The sequence below is a fragment of the Scardinius erythrophthalmus genome (genome assembly GCF_964197995.2).
Source record: "Scardinius erythrophthalmus genome assembly, chromosome: 17".
Lineage (NCBI taxonomy): Eukaryota > Metazoa > Chordata > Actinopteri > Cypriniformes > Leuciscidae > Scardinius > Scardinius erythrophthalmus.
Window position 1 is genome coordinate 29812977 of NC_138237.1, and position 19888 is coordinate 29832864.

Here is a 19888-nt window from a genome sequence, read left to right on the forward strand (position 1 = left end):
CTTTATATAGTTTGAAAAATGTTGAGGACACTTTGACCACAAATAAGTTCAAAAGGACAGATATGGACATCTATATGGCTTATGAATTATCAGAAGGATTCTATGAGTATGTATAGAAAGCCCAAGGTCGAGGACTCTTTGGCCAGAAATATGTTCAGGAGGTCAAAAGGCGACGTCTGAATAGATGATTTATCATCAAAAGAATTCTATAACTTTATATAGTTGAAAAATTTTGAGGACACTTTGACCACAAATAAGTTCAAAAGGTCAGATATGGACATCTATATGGCTTATGATGCGTCAGAAGCAGTCTATGAGTATGTATAGAAAGCCCAAGATTGAGGACTCTTTGGCCAGAAATATGTTCAGGAGGTCAAAACCTCTGAATAGCTAATTTATCATCAAAAGAATTCTATAACTTTATATAGTTTGAAAAATTTTGAGGACACTTTGACCACAAATAAGTTCAAAAGGTCAGATATGGACATCTATATGGCTTTTGAAGCATCAGAGGGAGTCTATGAGTATGTATAGAAAGCCCAAGATCGAGGACTCTTTGGCCAGAAATATGTTCAGGAGGTCAAAACCTCTGAATAGCTGATCATCAAAAGGATTCTATAACTTTATATAGTTTGAAAAATTTTGAGGACACTTTGACCACAAATAAGTTCAAAAGGTCAGATATGGACATCTATATGCCTTATGAAGCATCAGAGGGAGTCTATGAGTATGTATAGAAAGCCCAAGGTCGAGGACTCTTTGGCCAGAAATATGTTCAGGAGGTCAAAAGAGGACCTCTGAATAGCTGATTTATCATCAAAAGAATTCTAGAACTTTATATAGTTTGAAAATTTTTGAGGACACTTTGACCACAAATAAGTTCAAAAGGTCAGATATGGACATCTATATGGCTTATGAAGCATCAGAAGGAGTCTATATGTATAGAAAGCCCAAGATCAAGGACTCTTTGGCCAGAAATATGTTCAGGAGGTCAAAACCTCTGAATAGCTGATTTATCATTAAAAGGATTCTAGAACTTTATATAGCTTGAAAAATTTTGAGGACACTTTGACCACAAATAAGTTCAAAAGGTCAGATATGGACATCTATATGGCTTATGAAGCATCAGAAAGAGTCTATGAGTATGTGTAGAAATCCCAAGATCGAGGACTCTTTGGCCAGAAATATGTTCAGGAGGTCAAAAGGGGACGTCTGAATAGATGATTTATCATCAAAAGAATTCTGTAACTTTATATAGTTTGAAAACTTTTGAGGACACTTTGACCACAAATAAGTTCAAAAGGTCAGATATGGACATCTATATGGCTTATGATGCATCAGAAAGAGTCTATGAGTATGTATAGAAAGCTCAAGATTGAGGACTCTTTGGCCAGAAATATGTTCAGGAGGTCAAAACCTCTGAATAGCTGATTTATCATCAAAAGGATTCTAGAACTTTATATAGTTTGAAAAATTTTGAGGACACTTTGACCTCAAATAAGTTCAAAAGGTCAGATATGGACATCTATATGGCTTATGAAGCATCAGAAGGAGTCTATATGTATAGAAAGCCCAAGATCGAGGACTCTTTGGCCAGAAATATGTTCAGGAGGTCAAAAGGGGACCTCTGAATAGCTGATTTATCATCAAAAGAATTCTATAACTTTATATAGTTTGAAAAATTTTGAGGACACTTTGACCACAAATAAGTTCAAAAGGTCAGATATGGACATCTATATGGCTTATGAAGCATCAGAAGGATTCTATGAGTATGTATAGAAAGCCCAAGGTCGAGGACTCTTTGGCCAGAAATATGTTCAGGAGGTCAAAAGAGGACCTCTGAATAGCTGATTTATCATCAAAAGAATTCTATAACTTTATATAGTTTGAAAAATTTTGAGGACACTTTGACCACAAATTAGTTCAAAAGGTCAGAGATGGACATCTATATGGCTTATGATGCATCAGAAGGAGTCTATGAGTATGTATAGAAAGCACAAAATTGAGGACTCTTTGGCCAGAAATATGTTCAGGAGGTCAAAATCTCTGAATAGCTGATTTATCATAAAAAGGATTCTAGAACTTTATATAGTTTGAGAAATTTTGAGGACACTTTGACCACAAATGAGTTCAAAAGGTCAGATATGGACATCTATATGGCTTATGAAGCATCAGAAGGAGTCTATATGTATAGAAAGCCCAAGATCGAGGACTCTTTGGCCAGAAATATGTTCAGGAGGTCAAAAGGGGACCTCTGAATAGCTGATTTATCATCAAAAGAATTCTATAACTTTATATAGTTTGAAAAATGTTGAGGACACTTTGACCACAAATAAGTTCAAAAGGACAGATATGGACATCTATATGGCTTATGAATTATCAGAAGGATTCTATGAGTATGTATAGAAAGCCCAAGGTCGAGGACTCTTTGGCCAGAAATATGTTCAGGAGGTCAAAAGAGGACCTCTGAATAGCTGATTTATCATCAAAAGGATTCTATAACTTTATATAGTTTGAAAAATTTTGAGGACACTTTGACCACAAATAAGTTCAAAAGGTCAGATATGGACATCTATATGGCTTATGAAGCATCAGAAGGAGTCTATATGTATAGAAAGCCCAAGATCGAGGACTCTTTGGCCAGAAATATGTTCAGGAGGTCAAAAGGGGACCTCTGAATAGCTGATTTATCATCAAAAGAATTCTATAACTTTATATAGTTTGAAAAATGTTGAGGACACTTTGACCACAAATAAGTTCAAAAGGACAGATATGGACATCTATATGGCTTATGAATTATCAGAAGGATTCTATGAGTATGTATAGAAAGCCCAAGGTCGAGGACTCTTTGGCCAGAAATATGTTCAGGAGGTCAAAAGGCGACGTCTGAATAGATGATTTATCATCAAAAGAATTCTATAACTTTATATAGTTGAAAAATTTTGAGGACACTTTGACCACAAATAAGTTCAAAAGGTCAGATATGGACATCTATATGGCTTATGATGCGTCAGAAGGAGTCTATGAGTATGTATAGAAAGCCCAAGATTGAGGACTCTTTGGCCAGAAATATGTTCAGGAGGTCAAAACCTCTGAATAGCTAATTTATCATCAAAAGAATTCTATAACTTTATATAGTTTGAAAAATTTTGAGGACACTTTGACCACAAATAAGTTCAAAAGGTCAGATATGGACATCTATATGGCTTTTGAAGCATCAGAGGGAGTCTATGAGTATGTATAGAAAGCCCAAGATCGAGGACTCTTTGGCCAGAAATATGTTCAGGAGGTCAAAACCTCTGAATAGCTGATCATCAAAAGGATTCTATAACTTTATATAGTTTGAAAAATTTTGAGGACACTTTGCTCACAAATAAGTTGAAAAGGTCAGATATGGACATATATATGGCTTATGAAGCATCAGAAGGAGTATGTATAGAAAGCCCAAGTTTCGAATACTCCTTGAACAGAAAAAAATTCAGTATGTCAAATATGGACTTTTGTCAGGAGGATATAGAATCCGAAGATATCAGTCTGAATATATAAGTATTTATCTTTTAGGACTCTTTGGCCAGAAATATGTTCAGTAGGTCAAAAGGGGACCTCTGAATAGCTGATTTATCATCAGAAAGAATCTATAACTTTATATAGTATGAAAACTTTTGAGGACCCTTTGAAGATATCAGTCTGAAGATATCAGTATTAATCTTTTAGGACTCTTTGGCCAGAAATATGTTCAGTAGGTCAACAGGGGACCTCTGAATAGCAGATTTATCATCAGAAAGAATCTATAACTTTATATAGTTTGAAAACTTTTGAGGACCCTTTGACCACAAATAAGTTCAAAAGGTCAGATATGGACATCTATATGGCTTTTGAAGCATCAGAGGGAGTCTATGAGTTTATATACAAAACCCATGATCGAGGACTCTTTGGCCAGAAATATGTTCAGGAGGTCAAAAGAGGACCTCTGAATAGCTGATTTATCATCAAAAGAATTCTAGAACTTTATATAGTTTGAAAAATTTTGAGGACACTTTGACCACAAATAAGTTCAAAAGGTCAGATATGGACATCTATATGGCTTATGAAGCATCAGAAGGAGTCTATATGTATAGAAAGCCCAAGATCGAGGACTCTTTGGCCAGAAATATGTTCAGTAGGTCAAAACCTCTGAATAGCTGATTTATCATTAAAAGGATTCTAGAACTTTATATAGCTTGAAAAATTTTGAGGACACTTTGACCACAAATAAGTTCAAAAGGTCAGATATGGACATCTATATGGCTTATGAAGCATCAGAAAGAGTCTATGAGTATGTGTAGAAATCCCAAGATCGAGGACTCTTTGGCCAGAAATATGTTCAGGAGGTCAAAAGAGGACCTCTGAATAGCTGATTTATCATTAAAAGGATTCTAGAACTTTATATAGCTTGAAAAATTTTGAAGACACTTTGACCACAAATAAGTTCAAAAGATCAGATATGGACATCTATATGGCTTATGAAGCATCAGAAGGAGTCTATATGTATAGAAAGCCCAAGATCGAGGACTCTTTGGCCAGAAATATGTTCAGGAGGTCAAAAGAGGACCTCTGAATAGCTGATTTATCATCGAAAGAATTCTATAACTTTATATAGTTTGAAAAATTTTTGAGGACACTTTGACCACAAATTAGTTCAAAAGGTCAGAGATGGACATCTATATGGCTTATGATGCATCAGAAGGAGTCTATGAGTATGTATAGAAAGCCCAAGATCGAGGACTCTTTGGCCAGAAATATGTTCAGGAGGTCAAAACCTCTGAATAGCTGATTTATCATAAAAAGGATTCTAGAACTTTATATAGTTTGAGAAATTTTGAGGACACTGACCACAAATGAGTTCAAAAGGTCAGATATGGACATCTATATGGCTTATGAAGCATCAGAAGGAATCTATGAGTATGTATAGAAAGCCCAAGATCGAGGACTCTTTGGCCAGAAATATGTTCAGGAGATCAAAACCTCTGAATAGCTGATTTATCATTAAAAGGATTCTAGAACTTTATATAGCTTGAAAAATTTTGAGGACACTTTGACCACAAATAAGTTCAAAAGGTCAGATATGGACATCTATATGGCTTATGAAGCATCAGAAAGAGTCTATGAGTATGTGTAGAAATCCCAAGATCGAGGACTCTTTGGCCAGAAATATGTTCAGGAGGTCAAAAGGCGACGTCTGAATAGATGATTTATCATCAAAAGAATTCTATAACTTTATATAGTTTGAAAAATTTTGAGGACACTTTGACCACAAATAAGTTCAAAAGGTCAGATATGGACATCTATATGGCTTATGATGCGTCAGAAGGAGTCTATGAGTATGTATAGAAAGCCCAAGATTGAGGACTCTTTGGCCAGAAATATGTTCAGAAGGTCAAAACCTCTGAATAGCTAATTTATCATCAAAAGAATTCTATAACTTTATATAGTTTGAAAAATTTTGAGGACACTTTGACCACAAATAAGTTCAAAAGGTCAGATATGGACATCTATATGGCTTTTGAAGCATCAGAGGGAGTCTATGAGTATGTATAGAAAGCCCAAGATCGAGGACTCTTTGGCCAGAAATATGTTCAGGAGGTCAAAACCTCTGAATAGCTGATCATCAAAAGGATTCTATAACTTTATATAGTTTGAAAAATTTTGAGGACACTTTGCTCACAAATAAGTTGAAAAGGTCAGATATGGACATATATATGGCTTATGAAGCATCAGAAGGAGTATGTATAGAAAGCCCAAGTTTCGAATACTCCTTGAACAGAAAAAAATTCAGTATGTCAAATATGGACTTTTGTCAGGAGGATATAGAATCCGAAGATATCAGTCTGAATATATAAGTATTTATCTTTTAGGACTCTTTGGCCAGAAATATGTTCAGTAGGTCAAAAGGGGACCTCTGAATAGCTGATTTATCATCAGAAAGAATCTATAACTTTATATAGTATGAAAACTTTTGAGGACCCTTTGAAGATATCAGTCTGAAGTTATCAGTATTAATCTTTTAGGACTCTTTGGCCAGAAATATGTTCAGTAGGTCAACAGGGGACCTCTGAATAGCAGATTTATCATCAGAAAGAATCTATAACTTTATATAGTTTGAAAACTTTTGAGGACCCTTTGACCACAAATAAGTTCAAAAGGTCAGATATGGACATCTATATGGCTTTTGAAGCATCAGAGGGAGTCTATGAGTTTATATACAAAACCCATGATCGAGGACTCTTTGGCCAGAAATATGTTCAGGAGGTCAAAAGAGGACCTCTGAATAGCTGATTTATCATCAAAAGAATTCTAGAACTTTATATAGTTTGAAAAATTTTGAGGACACTTTGACCACAAATAAGTTCAAAAGGTCAGATATGGACATCTATATGGCTTATGAAGCATCAGAAGGAGTCTATATGTATAGAAAGCCCAAGATCGAGGACTCTTTGGCCAGAAATATGTTCAGTAGGTCAAAACCTCTGAATAGCTGATTTATCATTAAAAGGATTCTAGAACTTTATATAGCTTGAAAAATTTTGAGGACACTTTGACCACAAATAAGTTCAAAAGGTCAGATATGGACATCTATATGGCTTATGAAGCATCAGAAAGAGTCTATGAGTATGTGTAGAAATCCCAAGATCGAGGACTCTTTGGCCAGAAATATGTTCAGGAGGTCAAAAGAGGACCTCTGAATAGCTGATTTATCATTAAAAGGATTCTAGAACTTTATATAGCTTGAAAAATTTTGAAGACACTTTGACCACAAATAAGTTCAAAAGATCAGATATGGACATCTATATGGCTTATGAAGCATCAGAAGGAGTCTATATGTATAGAAAGCCCAAGATCGAGGACTCTTTGGCCAGAAATATGTTCAGGAGGTCAAAAGAGGACCTCTGAATAGCTGATTTATCATCAAAAGAATTCTATAACTTTATATAGTTTGAAAAATTTTTGAGGACACTTTGACCACAAATTAGTTCAAAAGGTCAGAGATGGACATCTATATGGCTTATGATGCATCAGAAGGAGTCTATGAGTATGTATAGAAAGCCCAAGATCGAGGACTCTTTGGCCAGAAATATGTTCAGGAGGTCAAAACCTCTGAATAGCTGATTTATCATAAAAAGGATTCTAGAACTTTATATAGTTTGAGAAATTTTGAGGACACTTTGACCACAAATGAGTTCAAAAGGTCAGATATGGACATCTATATGGCTTATGAAGCATCAGAAGGAATCTATGAGTATGTATAGAAAGCCCAAGATCGAGGACTCTTTGGCCAGAAATATGTTCAGGAGATCAAAACCTCTGAATAGCTGATTTATCATTAAAAGGATTCTAGAACTTTATATAGCTTGAAAAATTTTGAGGACACTTTGACCACAAATAAGTTCAAAAGGTCAGATATGGACATCTATATGGCTTATGAAGCATCAGAAAGAGTCTATGAGTATGTGTAGAAATCCCAAGATCGAGGACTCTTTGGCCAGAAATATGTTCAGGAGGTCAAAAGGCGACGTCTGAATAGATGATTTATCATCAAAAGAATTCTATAACTTTATATAGTTTGAAAAATTTTGAGGACACTTTGACCACAAATAAGTTCAAAAGGTCAGATATGGACATCTATATGGCTTATGATGCGTCAGAAGGAGTCTATGAGTATGTATAGAAAGCCCAAGATTGAGGACTCTTTGGCCAGAAATATGTTCAGAAGGTCAAAACCTCTGAATAGCTAATTTATCATCAAAAGAATTCTATAACTTTATATAGTTTGAAAAATTTTGAGGACACTTTGACCACAAATAAGTTCAAAAGGTCAGATATGGACATCTATATGGCTTTTGAAGCATCAGAGGGAGTCTATGAGTATGTATAGAAAGCCCAAGATCGAGGACTCTTTGGCCAGAAATATGTTCAGGAGGTCAAAACCTCTGAATAGCTGATCATCAAAAGGATTCTATAACTTTATATAGTTTGAAAAATTTTGAGGACACTTTGCTCACAAATAAGTTGAAAAGGTCAGATATGGACATATATATGGCTTATGAAGCATCAGAAGGAGTATGTATAGAAAGCCCAAGTTTCGAATACTCCTTGAACAGAAAAAAATTCAGTATGTCAAATATGGACTTTTGTCAGGAGGATATAGAATCCGAAGATATCAGTCTGAATATATAAGTATTTATCTTTTAGGACTCTTTGGCCAGAAATATGTTCAGTAGGTCAAAAGGGGACCTCTGAATAGCTGATTTATCATCAGAAAGAATCTATAACTTTATATAGTATGAAAACTTTTGAGGACCCTTTGAAGATATCAGTCTGAAGTTATCAGTATTAATCTTTTAGGACTCTTTGGCCAGAAATATGTTCAGTAGGTCAACAGGGGACCTCTGAATAGCAGATTTATCATCAGAAAGAATCTATAACTTTATATAGTTTGAAAACTTTTGAGGACCCTTTGACCACAAATAAGTTCAAAAGGTCAGATATGGACATCTATATGGCTTTTGAAGCATCAGAGGGAGTCTATGAGTTTATATACAAAACCCATGATCGAGGACTCTTTGGCCAGAAATATGTTCAGGAGGTCAAAAGAGGACCTCTGAATAGCTGATTTATCATCAAAAGAATTCTAGAACTTTATATAGTTTGAAAAATTTTGAGGACACTTTGACCACAAATAAGTTCAAAAGGTCAGATATGGACATCTATATGGCTTATGAAGCATCAGAAGGAGTCTATATGTATAGAAAGCCCAAGATCGAGGACTCTTTGGCCAGAAATATGTTCAGTAGGTCAAAACCTCTGAATAGCTGATTTATCATTAAAAGGATTCTAGAACTTTATATAGCTTGAAAAATTTTGAGGACACTTTGACCACAAATAAGTTCAAAAGGTCAGATATGGACATCTATATGGCTTATGAAGCATCAGAAAGAGTCTATGAGTATGTGTAGAAATCCCAAGATCGAGGACTCTTTGGCCAGAAATATGTTCAGGAGGTCAAAAGAGGACCTCTGAATAGCTGATTTATCATTAAAAGGATTCTAGAACTTTATATAGCTTGAAAAATTTTGAAGACACTTTGACCACAAATAAGTTCAAAAGATCAGATATGGACATCTATATGGCTTATGAAGCATCAGAAGGAGTCTATATGTATAGAAAGCCCAAGATCGAGGACTCTTTGGCCAGAAATATGTTCAGGAGGTCAAAAGAGGACCTCTGAATAGCTGATTTATCATCAAAAGAATTCTATAACTTTATATAGTTTGAAAAATTTTTGAGGACACTTTGACCACAAATTAGTTCAAAAGGTCAGAGATGGACATCTATATGGCTTATGATGCATCAGAAGGAGTCTATGAGTATGTATAGAAAGCCCAAGATCGAGGACTCTTTGGCCAGAAATATGTTCAGGAGGTCAAAACCTCTGAATAGCTGATTTATCATAAAAAGGATTCTAGAACTTTATATAGTTTGAGAAATTTTGAGGACACTTTGACCACAAATGAGTTCAAAAGGTCAGATATGGACATCTATATGGCTTATGAAGCATCAGAAGGAATCTATGAGTATGTATAGAAAGCCCAAGATCGAGGACTCTTTGGCCAGAAATATGTTCAGGAGATCAAAACCTCTGAATAGCTGATTTATCATTAAAAGGATTCTAGAACTTTATATAGCTTGAAAAATTTTGAGGACACTTTGACCACAAATAAGTTCAAAAGGTCAGATATGGACATCTATATGGCTTATGAAGCATCAGAAAGAGTCTATGAGTATGTGTAGAAATCCCAAGATCGAGGACTCTTTGGCCAGAAATATGTTCAGGAGGTCAAAAGGCGACGTCTGAATAGATGATTTATCATCAAAAGAATTCTATAACTTTATATAGTTTGAAAAATTTTGAGGACACTTTGACCACAAATAAGTTCAAAAGGTCAGATATGGACATCTATATGGCTTATGATGCGTCAGAAGGAGTCTATGAGTATGTATAGAAAGCCCAAGATTGAGGACTCTTTGGCCAGAAATATGTTCAGAAGGTCAAAACCTCTGAATAGCTAATTTATCATCAAAAGAATTCTATAACTTTATATAGTTTGAAAAATTTTGAGGACACTTTGACCACAAATAAGTTCAAAAGGTCAGATATGGACATCTATATGGCTTTTGAAGCATCAGAGGGAGTCTATGAGTATGTATAGAAAGCCCAAGATCGAGGACTCTTTGGCCAGAAATATGTTCAGGAGGTCAAAACCTCTGAATAGCTGATCATCAAAAGGATTCTATAACTTTATATAGTTTGAAAAATTTTGAGGACACTTTGCTCACAAATAAGTTGAAAAGGTCAGATATGGACATATATATGGCTTATGAAGCATCAGAAGGAGTATGTATAGAAAGCCCAAGTTTCGAATACTCCTTGAACAGAAAAAAATTCAGTATGTCAAATATGGACTTTTGTCAGGAGGATATAGAATCCGAAGATATCAGTCTGAATATATAAGTATTTATCTTTTAGGACTCTTTGGCCAGAAATATGTTCAGTAGGTCAAAAGGGGACCTCTGAATAGCTGATTTATCATCAGAAAGAATCTATAACTTTATATAGTATGAAAACTTTTGAGGACCCTTTGAAGATATCAGTCTGAAGTTATCAGTATTAATCTTTTAGGACTCTTTGGCCAGAAATATGTTCAGTAGGTCAACAGGGGACCTCTGAATAGCAGATTTATCATCAGAAAGAATCTATAACTTTATATAGTTTGAAAACTTTTGAGGACCCTTTGACCACAAATAAGTTCAAAAGGTCAGATATGGACATCTATATGGCTTTTGAAGCATCAGAGGGAGTCTATGAGTTTATATACAAAACCCATGATCGAGGACTCTTTGGCCAGAAATATGTTCAGGAGGTCAAAAGAGGACCTCTGAATAGCTGATTTATCATCAAAAGAATTCTAGAACTTTATATAGTTTGAAAAATTTTGAGGACACTTTGACCACAAATAAGTTCAAAAGGTCAGATATGGACATCTATATGGCTTATGAAGCATCAGAAGGAGTCTATATGTATAGAAAGCCCAAGATCGAGGACTCTTTGGCCAGAAATATGTTCAGTAGGTCAAAACCTCTGAATAGCTGATTTATCATTAAAAGGATTCTAGAACTTTATATAGCTTGAAAAATTTTGAGGACACTTTGACCACAAATAAGTTCAAAAGGTCAGATATGGACATCTATATGGCTTATGAAGCATCAGAAAGAGTCTATGAGTATGTGTAGAAATCCCAAGATCGAGGACTCTTTGGCCAGAAATATGTTCAGGAGGTCAAAAGAGGACCTCTGAATAGCTGATTTATCATTAAAAGGATTCTAGAACTTTATATAGCTTGAAAAATTTTGAAGACACTTTGACCACAAATAAGTTCAAAAGATCAGATATGGACATCTATATGGCTTATGAAGCATCAGAAAGAGTCTATGAGTATGTGTAGAAATCCCAAGATCGAGGACTCTTTGGCCAGAAATATGTTTAGGAGGTCAAAAGGGGACGTCTGAATAGATGATTTATCATCAAAAGAATTCTATAACTTTATATAGTTTGAAAACTTTTGAGGACACTTTGACCACAAATAAGTTCAAAAGGTCAGATATGGACATCTATATGGCTTATGATGCATCAGAAGGAGTCTATGAGTATGTATAGAAAGCACAAAATTGAGGACTCTTTGGCCAGAAATATGTTCAGGAGGTCAAAAGAGGACCTCTGAATAGCTGATTTATCATCAAAAGAATTCTAGAACTTTATATAGTTTGAAAAATTTTGAGGACACTTTGACCACAAATAAGTTCAAAAGGTCAGATATGGACATCTATATGGCTTATGAAGCATCAGAAGGAGTCTATATGTATAGAAAGCCCAAGATCGAGGACTCTTTGGCCAGAAATATGTTCAGTAGGTCAAAACCTCTGAATAGCTGATTTATCATTAAAAGGATTCTAGAACTTTATATAGCTTGAAAAATTTTGAGGACACTTTGACCACAAATAAGTTCAAAAGGTCAGATATGGACATCTATATGGCTTATGAAGCATCAGAAAGAGTCTATGAGTATGTGTAGAAATCCCAAGATCGAGGACTCTTTGGCCAGAAATATGTTCAGGAGGTCAAAAGAGGACCTCTGAATAGCTGATTTATCATTAAAAGGATTCTAGAACTTTATATAGCTTGAAAAATTTTGAAGACACTTTGACCACAAATAAGTTCAAAAGATCAGATATGGACATCTATATGGCTTATGAAGCATCAGAAGGAGTCTATATGTATAGAAAGCCCAAGATCGAGGACTCTTTGGCCAGAAATATGTTCAGGAGGTCAAAAGAGGACCTCTGAATAGCTGATTTATCATCAAAAGAATTCTATAACTTTATATAGTTTGAAAAATTTTTGAGGACACTTTGACCACAAATTAGTTCAAAAGGTCAGAGATGGACATCTATATGGCTTATGATGCATCAGAAGGAGTCTATGAGTATGTATAGAAAGCCCAAGATCGAGGACTCTTTGGCCAGAAATATGTTCAGGAGGTCAAAACCTCTGAATAGCTGATTTATCATAAAAAGGATTCTAGAACTTTATATAGTTTGAGAAATTTTGAGGACACTTTGACCACAAATGAGTTCAAAAGGTCAGATATGGACATCTATATGGCTTATGAAGCATCAGAAGGAATCTATGAGTATGTATAGAAAGCCCAAGATCGAGGACTCTTTGGCCAGAAATATGTTCAGGAGATCAAAACCTCTGAATAGCTGATTTATCATTAAAAGGATTCTAGAACTTTATATAGCTTGAAAAATTTTGAGGACACTTTGACCACAAATAAGTTCAAAAGGTCAGATATGGACATCTATATGGCTTATGAAGCATCAGAAAGAGTCTATGAGTATGTGTAGAAATCCCAAGATCGAGGACTCTTTGGCCAGAAATATGTTCAGGAGGTCAAAAGGCGACGTCTGAATAGATGATTTATCATCAAAAGAATTCTATAACTTTATATAGTTTGAAAAATTTTGAGGACACTTTGACCACAAATAAGTTCAAAAGGTCAGATATGGACATCTATATGGCTTATGATGCGTCAGAAGGAGTCTATGAGTATGTATAGAAAGCCCAAGATTGAGGACTCTTTGGCCAGAAATATGTTCAGAAGGTCAAAACCTCTGAATAGCTAATTTATCATCAAAAGAATTCTATAACTTTATATAGTTTGAAAAATTTTGAGGACACTTTGACCACAAATAAGTTCAAAAGGTCAGATATGGACATCTATATGGCTTTTGAAGCATCAGAGGGAGTCTATGAGTATGTATAGAAAGCCCAAGATCGAGGACTCTTTGGCCAGAAATATGTTCAGGAGGTCAAAACCTCTGAATAGCTGATCATCAAAAGGATTCTATAACTTTATATAGTTTGAAAAATTTTGAGGACACTTTGCTCACAAATAAGTTGAAAAGGTCAGATATGGACATATATATGGCTTATGAAGCATCAGAAGGAGTATGTATAGAAAGCCCAAGTTTCGAATACTCCTTGAACAGAAAAAAATTCAGTATGTCAAATATGGACTTTTGTCAGGAGGATATAGAATCCGAAGATATCAGTCTGAATATATAAGTATTTATCTTTTAGGACTCTTTGGCCAGAAATATGTTCAGTAGGTCAAAAGGGGACCTCTGAATAGCTGATTTATCATCAGAAAGAATCTATAACTTTATATAGTATGAAAACTTTTGAGGACCCTTTGAAGATATCAGTCTGAAGTTATCAGTATTAATCTTTTAGGACTCTTTGGCCAGAAATATGTTCAGTAGGTCAACAGGGGACCTCTGAATAGCAGATTTATCATCAGAAAGAATCTATAACTTTATATAGTTTGAAAACTTTTGAGGACCCTTTGACCACAAATAAGTTCAAAAGGTCAGATATGGACATCTATATGGCTTTTGAAGCATCAGAGGGAGTCTATGAGTTTATATACAAAACCCATGATCGAGGACTCTTTGGCCAGAAATATGTTCAGGAGGTCAAAAGAGGACCTCTGAATAGCTGATTTATCATCAAAAGAATTCTAGAACTTTATATAGTTTGAAAAATTTTGAGGACACTTTGACCACAAATAAGTTCAAAAGGTCAGATATGGACATCTATATGGCTTATGAAGCATCAGAAGGAGTCTATATGTATAGAAAGCCCAAGATCGAGGACTCTTTGGCCAGAAATATGTTCAGTAGGTCAAAACCTCTGAATAGCTGATTTATCATTAAAAGGATTCTAGAACTTTATATAGCTTGAAAAATTTTGAGGACACTTTGACCACAAATAAGTTCAAAAGGTCAGATATGGACATCTATATGGCTTATGAAGCATCAGAAAGAGTCTATGAGTATGTGTAGAAATCCCAAGATCGAGGACTCTTTGGCCAGAAATATGTTCAGGAGGTCAAAAGAGGACCTCTGAATAGCTGATTTATCATTAAAAGGATTCTAGAACTTTATATAGCTTGAAAAATTTTGAAGACACTTTGACCACAAATAAGTTCAAAAGATCAGATATGGACATCTATATGGCTTATGAAGCATCAGAAAGAGTCTATGAGTATGTGTAGAAATCCCAAGATCGAGGACTCTTTGGCCAGAAATATGTTTAGGAGGTCAAAAGGGGACGTCTGAATAGATGATTTATCATCAAAAGAATTCTATAACTTTATATAGTTTGAAAACTTTTGAGGACACTTTGACCACAAATAAGTTCAAAAGGTCAGATATGGACATCTATATGGCTTATGATGCATCAGAAGGAGTCTATGAGTATGTATAGAAAGCACAAAATTGAGGACTCTTTGGCCAGAAATATGTTCAGGAGGTCAAAAGAGGACCTCTGAATAGCTGATTTATCATCAAAAGAATTCTAGAACTTTATATAGTTTGAAAAATTTTGAGGACACTTTGACCACAAATAAGTTCAAAAGGTCAGATATGGACATCTATATGGCTTATGAAGCATCAGAAGGAGTCTATATGTATAGAAAGCCCAAGATCGAGGACTCTTTGGCCAGAAATATGTTCAGTAGGTCAAAACCTCTGAATAGCTGATTTATCATTAAAAGGATTCTAGAACTTTATATAGCTTGAAAAATTTTGAGGACACTTTGACCACAAATAAGTTCAAAAGGTCAGATATGGACATCTATATGGCTTATGAAGCATCAGAAAGAGTCTATGAGTATGTGTAGAAATCCCAAGATCGAGGACTCTTTGGCCAGAAATATGTTCAGGAGGTCAAAAGAGGACCTCTGAATAGCTGATTTATCATTAAAAGGATTCTAGAACTTTATATAGCTTGAAAAATTTTGAAGACACTTTGACCACAAATAAGTTCAAAAGATCAGATATGGACATCTATATGGCTTATGAAGCATCAGAAGGAGTCTATATGTATAGAAAGCCCAAGATCGAGGACTCTTTGGCCAGAAATATGTTCAGGAGGTCAAAAGAGGACCTCTGAATAGCTGATTTATCATCAAAAGAATTCTATAACTTTATATAGTTTGAAAAATTTTTGAGGACACTTTGACCACAAATTAGTTCAAAAGGTCAGAGATGGACATCTATATGGCTTATGATGCATCAGAAGGAGTCTATGAGTATGTATAGAAAGCCCAAGATCGAGGACTCTTTGGCCAGAAATATGTTCAGGAGGTCAAAACCTCTGAATAGCTGATTTATCATAAAAAGGATTCTAGAACTTTATATAGTTTGAGAAATTTTGAGGACACTTTGACCACAAATGAGTTCAAAAGGTCAGATATGGACATCTATATGGCTTATGAAGCATCAGAAGGAATCTATGAGTATGTATAGAAAGCCCAAGATCGAGGACTCTTTGGCCAGAAATATGTTCAGGAGATCAAAACCTCTGAATAGCTGATTTATCATTAAAAGGATTCTAGAACTTTATATAGCTTGAAAAATTTTGAGGACACTTTGACCACAAATAAGTTCAAAAGGTCAGATATGGACATCTATATGGCTTATGAAGCATCAGAAAGAGTCTATGAGTATGTGTAGAAATCCCAAGATCGAGGACTCTTTGGCCAGAAATATGTTCAGGAGGTCAAAAGGCGACGTCTGAATAGATGATTTATCATCAAAAGAATTCTATAACTTTATATAGTTTGAAAAATTTTGAGGACACTTTGACCACAAATAAGTTCAAAAGGTCAGATATGGACATCTATATGGCTTATGATGCGTCAGAAGGAGTCTATGAGTATGTATAGAAAGCCCAAGATTGAGGACTCTTTGGCCAGAAATATGTTCAGAAGGTCAAAACCTCTGAATAGCTAATTTATCATCAAAAGAATTCTATAACTTTATATAGTTTGAAAAATTTTGAGGACACTTTGACCACAAATAAGTTCAAAAGGTCAGATATGGACATCTATATGGCTTTTGAAGCATCAGAGGGAGTCTATGAGTATGTATAGAAAGCCCAAGATCGAGGACTCTTTGGCCAGAAATATGTTCAGGAGGTCAAAACCTCTGAATAGCTGATCATCAAAAGGATTCTATAACTTTATATAGTTTGAAAAATTTTGAGGACACTTTGCTCACAAATAAGTTGAAAAGGTCAGATATGGACATATATATGGCTTATGAAGCATCAGAAGGAGTATGTATAGAAAGCCCAAGTTTCGAATACTCCTTGAACAGAAAAAAATTCAGTATGTCAAATATGGACTTTTGTCAGGAGGATATAGAATCCGAAGATATCAGTCTGAATATATAAGTATTTATCTTTTAGGACTCTTTGGCCAGAAATATGTTCAGTAGGTCAAAAGGGGACCTCTGAATAGCTGATTTATCATCAGAAAGAATCTATAACTTTATATAGTATGAAAACTTTTGAGGACCCTTTGAAGATATCAGTCTGAAGTTATCAGTATTAATCTTTTAGGACTCTTTGGCCAGAAATATGTTCAGTAGGTCAACAGGGGACCTCTGAATAGCAGATTTATCATCAGAAAGAATCTATAACTTTATATAGTTTGAAAACTTTTGAGGACCCTTTGACCACAAATAAGTTCAAAAGGTCAGATATGGACATCTATATGGCTTTTGAAGCATCAGAGGGAGTCTATGAGTTTATATACAAAACCCATGATCGAGGACTCTTTGGCCAGAAATATGTTCAGGAGGTCAAAAGAGGACCTCTGAATAGCTGATTTATCATCAAAAGAATTCTAGAACTTTATATAGTTTGAAAAATTTTGAGGACACTTTGACCACAAATAAGTTCAAAAGGTCAGATATGGACATCTATATGGCTTATGAAGCATCAGAAGGAGTCTATATGTATAGAAAGCCCAAGATCGAGGACTCTTTGGCCAGAAATATGTTCAGTAGGTCAAAACCTCTGAATAGCTGATTTATCATTAAAAGGATTCTAGAACTTTATATAGCTTGAAAAATTTTGAGGACACTTTGACCACAAATAAGTTCAAAAGGTCAGATATGGACATCTATATGGCTTATGAAGCATCAGAAAGAGTCTATGAGTATGTGTAGAAATCCCAAGATCGAGGACTCTTTGGCCAGAAATATGTTCAGGAGGTCAAAAGAGGACCTCTGAATAGCTGATTTATCATTAAAAGGATTCTAGAACTTTATATAGCTTGAAAAATTTTGAAGACACTTTGACCACAAATAAGTTCAATAGATCAGATATGGACATCTATATGGCTTATGAAGCATCAGAAAGAGTCTATGAGTATGTGTAGAAATCCCAAGATCGAGGACTCTTTGGCCAGAAATATGTTTAGGAGGTCAAAAGGGGACGTCTGAATAGATGATTTATCATCAAAAGAATTCTATAACTTTATATAGTTTGAAAACTTTTGAGGACACTTTGACCACAAATAAGTTCAAAAGGTCAGATATGGACATCTATATGGCTTATGATGCATCAGAAGGAGTCTATGAGTATGTATAGAAAGCCCAAGATTGAGGACTCTTTGGCCAGAAATATGTTCAGGAGGTCAAAACATCTGAATAGCTGATTTATCATCAAAAGGATTCTAGAACTTTATATAGTTTGAAAAATTTTGAGGACACTTTGACCACAAATAAGTTCAAAAGGTCAGATATGGACATCTATATGGCTTATGAAGCATCAGAAGGAGTCTATATGTATAGAAAGCCCAAGATCGAGGACTCTTTGGCCAGAAATATGTTCAGGAGGTCAAAAGGGGACCTCTGAATAGCTGATTTATCATCATAAGAATTCTAGAACTTTATATAGTTTGAAAAATGTTGAGGACATTTGACCACAAATGAGTTCAAAAGGTCAGAGATGGACATCTATATGGCTTATGATGCATCAGAAGGAGTCTATGAGTATGTATAGAAAGCCCAAGATCGAGGACTCTTTGGCCAGAAATATGTTCAGGAGGTCAAAACCTCTGAATAGCTGATTTATCATAAAAAGGATTCTATAACTTTATATAGTTTGAAAAATGTTGAGGACACTTTGACCACAAATAAGTTCAAAAGGACAGATATGGACATCTATATGGCTTATGAAGCATCACAAGGAGTCTATGAGTATGTATAGAAAGCCCAAGGTCGAGGACTCTTTGGCCAGAAAAATGTTCAGGAGGTCAAATGGGGACCTCTGAATAGCTGATTTATCATCAAAATAATTCTATAACTTTATATAGTTTTAAAAATTTGGAGGACACTGAACACAAATAAGTTCAAAAGGTCAGATATGGACATCTATATGGCTTATGAAGCATCAGAAGGAGTATGTATAGAAAGCCCAAGTTTCGAATACTCCTTGGCCAGAAAAAAATTCAGTATGTCAAATATGGACTTTTGTCAGGAGGATATAACATCCGAAGATATCAGTCTCAATGTATTGTATTAATCTTTTAGGACTCTTTCTCCAAAAATATGTTCAGTAGGTCAAATGACCTCTGAATAGCTGATTTATCATTAAAAGAATTCTATAACTTTATATAGTTTGAAAAATTTTGAGGACACTTTGACCACAAATAAGTTCAAAAGGTCAGATATGGACATCTATATGGCTTATGAAGCATCAGAAGGAGTCTATATGTATAGAAAGCCCAAGATCGAGGACTCTTTGGCCAGAAATATGTTCAGGAGGTCAAAAGGGGACCTCTGAATAGCTGATTTATCATCAAAAGAATTCTATAACTTCATATAGTTTGAAAAATTTTGAGGACACTTTGACCACAAATAAGTTCAAAAGGACAGATATGGACATCTATATGGCTTATGAAGCATCAGAAGGAGTCTATGAGTATGTATAGAAAGCCCAAGGTCGAGGACTCTTTGGCCAGAAATATGTTCAGGAGGTCAAAAGGGGACCTCTGAATAGCTGATTTATCATCAGAAAGAGTCTATAACTTTATATGGTTTAAAAACTTTTTAGGACCCTTTGACCAGAAATAAGTTCAAAAGGTCAGATATGGACATCAATGTGGCTTTTGAAGCATCAGAGGGAGTCTATGAGTATATATAGAAAGCCCAAGATCGAGGACTCTTTGGCCAGAAGTATGTTCAGGAGGTCAAAAACTCTGAATAGCTGATTTATCATAAAAAGGATTCTATAACTTTATATAATTTGAGAAATTTTGAGGACACTTTGACCACAAATGAGTTCAAAAGGTCAGAGATGGACATCTATATGGCTTATGAAGCATCAGAAGGAATCTATGAGTATGTATAGAAAGCCCAAGATCGAGGACTCTTT